Here is a 10,407-nt window from a genome sequence, read left to right on the forward strand (position 1 = left end):
TTAGTGAATATTAAATACAAGGCAAGGAAAGCAGAGAGCAGGCAAGTGTCCAGAGCCAGCCCCTGCTCTGCTGCCTCCTCATCCCATGCCGAGGGCCCAGCTGCAATAAGAGCATCAGTACAGGCCAAGCCTGTTGTGGTTTCCTTCCGTCCCGGAGTGACAGGATGCAGTAGGAAGCCAGCCACTGCCCTGTTTGTGTTCTGTGGAAGGAACCGTGTACAGCAAGGGCCAGAGCCCGGGCAATGGGGAGGGCTGCTCACGGCAGCAGCTGGTGCTGGCAGTGGCTGTGGAGCCCTGGCTGTGCGACACGGCCACCTCCCAACCGACTGCCCCTTGTCCCTCGCTCCTGAGAAGAGAGTTAGGAATGACAGGGGACCAAAGTCTTAATGTCTCTACATCCAACTTGCATGACACTTCATTAGAATCATAGAATTGTCTTGGTCAGAATCAAATCATCAAGTCCAACCCTCACCCTAACCTGCCAAAACCACCACTGAACCGTGTACCTCAGCACCACATCTACCCATCCTTTAAACCCCTCCAGGGATGGAGACTCCACCACTTCCCTGGACAGCCCGTTCCAAGGCCTAACCACCCTCTCTGGGAAGAAGTTTTTCCTAATATCCAATCTAAAAGGCCTCGTTTATTCACACACTGGTTATTTCTTACTTGGAGGAGCCTCAAGCTGCACAGACACATAGATCCCAAAGCCATTTGGCTGGACTTTGCTGGAAGACCCAACATTCAAAACTCAAAGTCTCTGTTCCAGGCTTTTCCCAAGCCACCCAGGAGGGTCATTCACACCCGAAGAGCTGTGGGCAGTACAGAAACAGAGGATGGGTGCAGAGATGCTGTTAGACCTTGGGACAAGGTTCTTGTACAACAATGTTGTGCAACAGGGACAGAAATAAGGAGGTGCATCGGCCACGTACTTGCATTGCAATTAATGCTGTTTCTGCCTCATGGAATGCAATGTTCTGTTACCTCTGATGCTTGCACACCCTTTGGCTGCCATTATCTTGTCAGGAAAAGCAGAAGGCAGCAGGCATCTTGTACAGCAAAGGTTTGTTGATTGAAGGATCTCTTGCATTGTAGATGGTCTTTGTGAGCTGACCAATTCTCACGTTGCTCCTTTATTTGGGGTCTCAAACCGAACAGCAGCTGAGTATTTTCTCAGAATTTTCCCTGATTAAACTTTGCACACAGAAGACACAGAGATGGTCTATGGCTTTTAATGCACCTTCCTTGTAGCACATACTCATAAGGTTTAATCCTGATTGGAATCCCAAGGAAAAAAACGTGCCCGTTCATTTTAAATCCCTCTCAAGTATTTGTCCTGATGGGAAAACAGTCATATAATCAGTCATAATTCAGTGTCCTACCGTCTGTTCCTAAGGCAGATTTAGCTGAAGACAGACAACTCTGGCAGGTCATGGCAACAGCACTGTGGCAGAGAGCTGTGGGGGAAGATTACAGAGCAGTTCCTCTGAATTATCACGGTAGAAAAGCATGGGTTAACTGCATTCTTAAACAGCATATCCCTGGAAAAACAGTCATTTCAGTTCTAGGTATCAGGGAAGGGTCTCATACTACTGACCTCAGTAATAAAAACCCTGCTGACTTCAATAAAGACTTCACTCACTGGGTTTTCAGGAGAGGAAACCTGACTACAAATCAGAATAGACTCTCCAAGTGCCTCTTGTGTCATCCAGCAGACGTCACTTGCCACACACCTTTCAAGCACACGTTGGAAGCAGCAGACGCACACGCTCTCCTCTCCTGCTTACCTCCTTTATGAGCTCACTGCCATCAGGATGGAGGATGGCTGAGCAATCTTTGATCAGCAGGATGAAAAGATCCCTGGCCCTGTGACTGCACCAACTTCTCATCTTCACAATCCCTGTTTCGGCTCTATGTATGTGACCACATAAGTAATTTAATGTTATAAACTCCTTTGCACATGAAAGTCTGTCTCAGGAGAAACAAGAAGCTCATTTAAAACTCTGTTTCAAAACACAGGGGCTGCCAGGCATCTCACCACGTCTCATTATGGAATCCACTCGTGGCCTCAATCCCTCCAACATTTACTGTCAGATGGCAACAGTTTCCTTTTAATAGGCTGAACCCAATACTCAACCTGTCCTTTTAATACCAGGGCTTGTTTTTCTCTTGCTGTGTACAGCTCCTGTTGATGGCTGCCCATACAATCCCCAGCTTGTGACATCATACCAGTGTGTGATCTGGCAAAGGGACCAGTAATTGCTTTTTTCAAGAGCTACTTAAGAACAGGTTTCATTAACGAACTACGAGGAGTTTCCAAAACACTCTGCGATAGCCAAACTAGTGGTGATGACTCTGAAAATGCCAGCCTTAGTCCTTTGCTCTTCAAGGAATAACTGTAAATTCTGATCCAAACGTACACCAGAGTGGAGATACCAGCCTGAATAAACAGACTCACAGACTGGTTTGGGTGCGAAGGGACCTCAAACACCCCAATGCCACCCCTGCCACGGGCAGGGACACCCCAAGTCCAAGGCCACATCCAACCTGGCCTTGAATCCTGACAGGGATCCAGGACAGCCCCAGCTTCTCTGGAACCCCATGCCAGGGCCTCACCACCTCCCTGGGAAGGATTTCCCCTTGTCCCATCTCCTGTCCCCTGGCTGAAGAGACCATCGCCCACCTCTCTGCACCCTCCTGGCAGGGCAGGGGAGGTGGGGAGAAGGTCTCCCCTCAGCCTCCTCTTCTCCAGGCTCAACACCCCCAGCTCCCTCAGCTGCTCCTCAGAGGATTTGCCCTCCAGCCCCTTCCCCAGCCTGGTTGCCCTTCTCTGGACACACAGGGGCACAATCCCTGCCCTGGCCCTGCTGGCAGGCTGGGTCTGACACAAGCCAGGATGCCATTGGCCTCCTTGGCCACCTGGGCACACTGCTGGCTCACGTTCAGTCACACTAAGTAGGATTTCAAAAGTGTTCATCTGCCTCTAAATTCCTTCACGAATTTGGCTTTTGATCTCTGTGGACATATCTGTATCATCAAATCAGCTCAAGGCTCTACCAGTGCTAGAGATCCACCTCCCTGGATGTTCTGAAGATGTAAGTCCTGCCCCTCACTGGGTGCAGATCAATACCAGTTCCCCCAGTGATAAACCTCAGGCACAGGAGCAGGACACAGCATCTGGCTCACTCTCTGCAGCCACCTCTCCAGGCTACGTGGACAGTAGCTCCAAGACCTCAGGACTCAGCTGCAGCAAGGAGGGCAACAGCAGCATGGGCATAGGGTGTAAAGATGCAGAAGGTCTCTTCAGTGCTTCACCTCACAGACAGCAGCAGCCCACTTGCGTTAGGCTGAACTTACAGCCCTCAGAACGGGGCCAGCAAAGGAAAAAGGGGCTGTGGAGCTGGTGCATCTCTTTTCCTGAGTCTTCCAGTAGCACAGCTATATAATTTGTTTTGTACTTCAGAAGCAGGCGATTGCACACTCACAGTTGGAGGGAGGGTATGAATATTACTCCAGCTGATCCCTTGAGCCAGTCATCCTGGCTGAATTAATCACACTGGCGAATCAATCCAGGATTTGCTGCGGCGGCACAGATGGCCAGGCAGGCTGCCTCTGTGAGCAAGGCAGGAGCCTTCTCCTTCCAATTATCCAGCAGCATTTTCCAACGGCGGATATTCAAAACTAGACTCCCTTCTGAAGAAAGGCTCAATCTCTCTGGCCCCTGATTCAGCTCAGTAAGGGCACTGACCCCTAACTTTCTGCTCCACTTCTGCCCTGCGAGGCTGCAGGGAAAGCGTAGGATGGCTAATGCCCCTTTCCCTTTCAGTGGAACGTTTTCTGCCCCATTTTCTTCTGCAGAGAAGAGGTGACAACAGCAGATGCTGGTCAGCGTGGGGATTTCAGGGGTGCATTATATTAATTGTTGAGCTCAGTACTGCAGAAAGGGGAAGAGAAGCTGCATTCATGCAGGGAGCTGCCTGCTGCAGCTCGCAGTGGTTAACAGTGCCCCTTTCAAGGAGCCTTGCTGGGACTTCACCCGCTGCAGTAGTAAATTTGCCATGAAAGACAATCATACTGTTTTCCCAGCGTTCACATCTGTTCCCCATCCAGAGCCTTGCTGGCTGATAATCGCTCTCTTCTCCCCTCTGTCTCCTGCAGAGGAACTGCTGGAGCTGTCAGGGGAGTTTCAGCCCAGCTCCATAACATTCTGTGTGACACCATCTCGCCTCTGGCCACAGGTGAACCAGGTTAACCCAGAGTATGCTTTGCTGAAGGAACAAAACATGGCAAAACAGTCCAGAGACAACCCCCTCAACCTCTGCTGTGACAAAACGGACCACACTGATTAACTGCATCTATGCACATGTATTTAAAGCATCTGCTTTGCTTTATGGGCACATTAATGACATAATCAGCCCAAGGTGAGGCTGTACAAGAGGCCACACGTACACACTGTGGCTGTCAGACTGTTATCCTCACAAGATCATGTTATCTTAGGATCACCAAAAGGAACAGGAGACATAGAAGGCAGCCTGTGAGAGCTGGGAGGGGAACCGTGGCCAAGTTTACACAGATATGACTATAATTGTACATGGGAATAGTCACTGTTGAGCATTTCACTGTTGTCCTCTGCTGTTTCCCATAAAATGGAAATTTAATGCTAACAGAGGGAAGTGAGGTATGTGGCTGCTCAGCCTCGTGCTCAGCCTTTCAGTACAGAGCCCTAGAAACATCTATTAATTAGAGAAATGACAAGCTTGTGCTTCAGAATTGCTGTTCATTGCAACGTGGCTGGAAATGAAGCTCCCAGCAAGGCACACCCCAAACCAGTCCACTGCCTGGTACTGCTCAGAGGGAGGTTGCCAGTGCCCCCAGGTGCACTGCTGACCTGGAGAAGGATGGTTGAGAGCTACAGCTCCTTGCAAAGCACAGGAACCTATCTGCCTGTGTATCTGGCACTCCAAGATGGCTGTTTAGGAACAGCAGGGCATCCTCTCTCAGATCCCCACAAAACTCCCCCCTTCACAGTGGTTACAAGCACAACTCTGTGCCCAGATAAGCCCACAGGACCGATTCCCTGGGCTCAGCACCCTTCTGGAGGAGAAAGGGAAGCAGCAGTTATTCTACAGACCTGGTACCATCTCCACAGCTCTTCCTTTGCTGCTCAAGGCAGTTCCCTGCCCTAAGGGAAGCCCCTGCAGAGAATGACTATTACAAACTAGTCATACCTGTAGAAGCAAAATCCAAGAACTCCAGCAGTGCGACCTATAAACCCCTCTGCAGGGCCCTCCCACACGAAGTGCTTTGATCTTCCTAACCAGCCATGTTTTAGGACATGAAGTCTTGCTCTGTTTTCTACTGTAACACAGGAACAACCCTAGACCAGGCCAAAGGTTTGCTGGGTCTCTACAGCAGCCAACATGCCTGCAGCTATCAAGAGAGGTGCCTTAGCCAACACCCACAACATCCCCACACTGGAGAGGTCTCCCCTGCTGCTGCAGAAGGTGCAGGGGACATCACCAAAACTGCAGCTGATGTGACTGTGCAAACAAACAAGCACAGGGGATGACTCACTTGACACACACAAGGGCCACTTTAAATCATCCTTACCTTACAGGAACCTAGCAGGACAAACTACAACCACTCTTACACCCAGAGCCTTGGGTCTCTGTCCCACTGCCTCCCCACCAAAAGGCTGCTCACCATCCCCACCCTGCCTCTGAACAGCACAGTGTAACTGCCTTCCCTGCTCCTGCCTGACTTCTCCACCCTAACACACACCCAAACACAGCAGCACTTTCGGCTGTGAGGAGCAGGTAAGGAGCATGAGGGAGCCAACTTGTACTCCCCATGGGGGATAGAGCTACAGGCAGGCTCACCTAACCCTTGACTGGCATCCCCCTCCAGAGCCAACTCCAGTCCTCCTCTGCATCACCCCCAAGTCAAGGGCAAACGCCTCCAGCCCCAGGCAAGCTGCCTGTGCATACACCAGGAGGAGAAAGCTCCAGCTGTGTTACTCGGGCTACACACACCCCCACAGACACATGCTGCTGCACACAGGGTCTCAGTTTTGTTCCCCATTCCCTCCCCTAGCTCTAATGACCACTCAGCTGCCCTTTACATGACTATTACAAGCCAGTGACCTTTTCCGAGTGAAAGCAGCTGCCCTTCACAGCCCCAGATCTCCCTGCAATTCTCTTCAGCCAGCTCTTGGGTTTACTGTCCCCATGATCTAGCAGCAGTTAACAATGACCTCATTTGCTAGGTTAAGCACACTCAGTGAACAAGAGAATGCCACAGGACTCCACAGGGGACCTTCCTCTCTGATGTGAGAGCCATCCCTTCCTTCTTTCCCCTCTCCCTTTAGGCAGCTGTTCCCAAGAACCACTCTTCTCCCACAGCAGCTGAACTGGTTTGGATTTTTCCCCCCAGAGCTTGTGGCAACAGATTGTCACCACATACTCTGGGTGACCAAGACGCCATCCAAGAGCCAGATGTGCTGAAGCAGCTGTGCATTCTCTCCTTCACAGAGCCCCCTCACCTGAGGTGGGGGGGGTGGTGTTTACTTCATCCTGTCTAATCTGTGGCCCATTAATACCTCAGTTCAGCATTGTCAGAAACAAATCCTTGGATTATCTTTAGAAGGTTGGGGTTTTTTTCCCAACAATGTCGGAAAAAACATCTCCAAAGACCATGAAAGGAAGAAACACTCAGCAAGAATCAATGCACACTAGATGTGCTACTCTGCAATTAAAACAGGGCAACAGAACCTCTTAATTAAACGTTTTATTTAAACCAATACAAGCACCATGCTTAGCAAAAGAAAAAAGATTTGGTTTGAAGTAAACATGCAATGTGAACTAGCAGAGACTAAACAGCATGTGGAAGTTGGGCTGGTTACTGAGATTCTCATGGGATTGCCAAATTCTCAAAGCTGGTGGTGAAGCTCTGGCACCTTTTACCCCCCACAGCACCGGTGCCAAACCTGGTGTTACAAGACAGGTCACACCCAGTGTGGCTCATGTAACAGGAGCAAGAGCTTCACTGCACCCCTCTGGTGCCCCCTCACACTGCCAATTGGTCACTAGATGTACACACTGGAACAACAGTTGCACCACTCTTCCAGCTGCTAAGGCAAGGAACTCAACTCCCTTGGCTTTCCCATGGTTGGGTCAGACCCCATGCCAGTTTAACATTGTTTCTGCACTGTTTTACAGTTAAGGATAGAAAAAAATAAAGAATCCTGGTACAAACACATAAGATGTTCCTTTGGAGAAGTGAAAAGGTGTCAACACCTGCATTATTGCCTCCCAAAGATCAAATAGCATCCATGATACTAGCAACACTGAAACCCATCAAATACCAGTGTTCAGGCTTCTGTTAAAAACAGTCAAACAACACAAGTCCACTTTATGGGCTGATGTGCAGACTCATGCTTTAATTCAGCTTACCATCAATTAATAGGATGACAAGAACCATATCCCAGTCATTGATTCAATATTTAAAGCAAACCAGGTTAATTGTGGCACAAGTCTCCCTTTGAGACCTTAACTCCAGGCCAAGGTTTTTATGGCCAACTTACTAACTCCTGAAAAATAGGAGCTCCCAATGGAAAAAGCTGACTCAGACCTTTAGCTACAAAGGCTCCCATAAGCAGCATTCATTCGTTGAGTTTGAACCCTCTTTAGAGATCTGAAAACTCAAGACAAGTATGATGTACAGATGGGTAACTCACTAGGAAGCACAGTCAGAACATACTGGCCTTCTGGAGATGGATCTGCCTCCCACTGATCTTAAGAGGGCAGCAGCACAGAAAATACAGTTCTAAAGATAAGGTGGGGAAAGCACATTGTGAAAAGAAATCTTAGTTGTGCAGGAGATATTTTGACATAATTAACAGCATTGCTTGATCAAGTATTAGCACTACCTGTATCAAGGGCTGAGGACTGCAAGCAGCTGACAGTGATGTCAGAACTGCATTAAAACCAAGGAAACCACAAACAAGCAGAGAACAGCAAACATCCCCCACACATTCATTCTCCAGGTACCTGCAGCTGCTTCCTCACTTCCACAGCTCAGAGGGGGGAAGGAGGTACAGCTACCAAACAAAGCTGTTTGAAGGGTAATAATACTGGTGGGCTGAGCAGCATCCACATCACCTTTCACAAGGCAGTACGCTTTAGGGCTGTGAACCACATCAGGATCTGGTTGCTTGCTACAAGACCTGCAGGGCAGCACCAGAGGCAGCAGGTCCTTACATGGAAGCAACAACAGCATCCGGAGTGAACTGAACTCAGCCTGAAGATACAGCCACAAGTATTTTCTTGGCAGAAGGTGGAGTGATCCAGAGATGACAAATCAAAGGCAACCATCTGACTGCAGCAGCTCCTCCCCTGTCCTCCTGAGACAGGCAGGCCCTTTTTACAGCTATTTCTGTCAAGACCTGTGCAAGCAGCAGCTGGATGCTGGCAGCCCACCAGTGTACAAAGTACAGTGACAAAGATTAGTTATCCAGTTTCTCCCCACCACAAATCAAGCTGAGCTTTACAAGTGGCAGCTTCCCTCTGACCCAGGCTGTACTCTGACACACCTTACCTCTAGCACAACACCAACAAAACACGATCCACACTGTTTCAAGACTGATGCTTAGAATGAAACCGTTCTTTAGGCCAAAGTCTTATTTATGCATCATTTGTCACAAAAGACATTGTTTTTATTGATCTGTGGTACAGAACAATCAAGCAATAGTTTCATAATCCAAAGGGGTTTTTTTTGTCCAGGGAAATTAAATTGATTTTTCCAGTTCACTACGTTAACATAGAAATTTAATTTTAATTACAAACATTTCTTCCCCACACTGAGAGATCAATTTAATTGGATCATTCTAACATATATTCTGAAATGCTCCTCTCAAGACAGATTTGTATACAAATAAATGAGCAGTAACATCAAACTAAGAAGAGATTCACCAACACTGAGGACCTTTGCAAATGAATTCCTTGTGATCTTAGTGTTAAAACACTAATTCCTCTAACACAACGTATGTTTACAAATGAAACACAAACCTCCTTTCAGCAAAGGTTTCACAGCATGAAATACTGGCCTCCAAATTTAACACTGCATTCCTCCTTGTTAGGGCAGCTGCATTTTAAGGTACGTTATCAACAGGAAGCTGCTCTTACGCAGATACTTATTCAGCAGCACAGCAAACACTCATGGGTAAGATAATGAGATACCATCAATGAGCACTCCCTTTGCCACTGCATGGGCTGAACACGTCCCTTATCAGACAACTACTCTAGTCAATATAAAACAGACCTGTAAAAAGACTGGTCATTTATAAAAGTTAAATACTATTTTTCACATTAGAATATTTGCTGTTTCAAAGAGATGAACTGTAAGTAACTGAAAAAATCAAATTATCACTTATGCAAAAGCTTCATCTGGAATGTAATTTTGACCAACGAACAGTTAAGAAAGTTAAAGACTAATTAAAGTATTCAAAAGCTATGTGTGGCCAACTTTTATAACAAAAGATATAAATCATTCATCATCATGAAAAGCTTTAACCTCTTGACTCCTACAAATGGAGCAGGTGACTGGCATTTCAAAGAAAAGGAGGTTAGCCTCTTGTTTTTAAAGAGATGTCAACTGCAACACCAGGCACTAGGAAAAAGTGTCACGTGGATTCTTTAACAAAGTTTTTTTACCAAATTTGTAGTAAGTGGCAGTGTAAAATTCTCAAGTCTTTTTAAAGCTAACAAATTAAAGGCACACAGTATTAACAGGTGTTCATATAACAGGAAGTGAGCAGAGGTAAACTTCTTAACAGTGTAGTAAGTTATATACGCAAGACACCTGGTACGAGTAACCAGAGTTGTAATTCAGCCCTTAGTTATCATCTAGTTCCTGTAAGACTGTATTAGCATGAGAACAGACAGTCAAAGCTTTGCCCTGAAATTTAGTAAGACTGACTCAGTCATCTGAGGAATTACTGGAATGACAAAGATTAGTTTTAAGAATTTGAGGAAGTTCACACGGACTTGATGGGAAGATAAATGAATAGATCTGCTGTGCAAGGGGTTTGTCTTTGTAATACTAAGTGCTTCCAGGGAGCAGTTTTCAAAGTTGAGAAGATGTTTAAGTCAAAAAGTCTGAGGAGTAAGTGACAGTACGTTATTTCTGCATATAAATGGCTAGTATATGTCATAAGGATGCATTTGTAGCTCAGAAAAAGTTAGCATCAGCTTCCAAATTATGTTCATAGTTATAAATCCAGAACTGAACTAATTTAGTTATAGAAATATTAGTCACAAGAGTGCAAAAGGAGTCCCTGCAGAGGAGTATTCCCTTTTCAACAGGTACAAATAAGGAAACACCTGCAAAGATTTGTTACTTCGAGGAGAC

This window comes from Gallinula chloropus (assembly GCF_964237585.1).
Source record: "Gallinula chloropus genome assembly, chromosome: 14".
Classification (NCBI taxonomy): Eukaryota; Metazoa; Chordata; class Aves; order Gruiformes; family Rallidae; genus Gallinula; species Gallinula chloropus.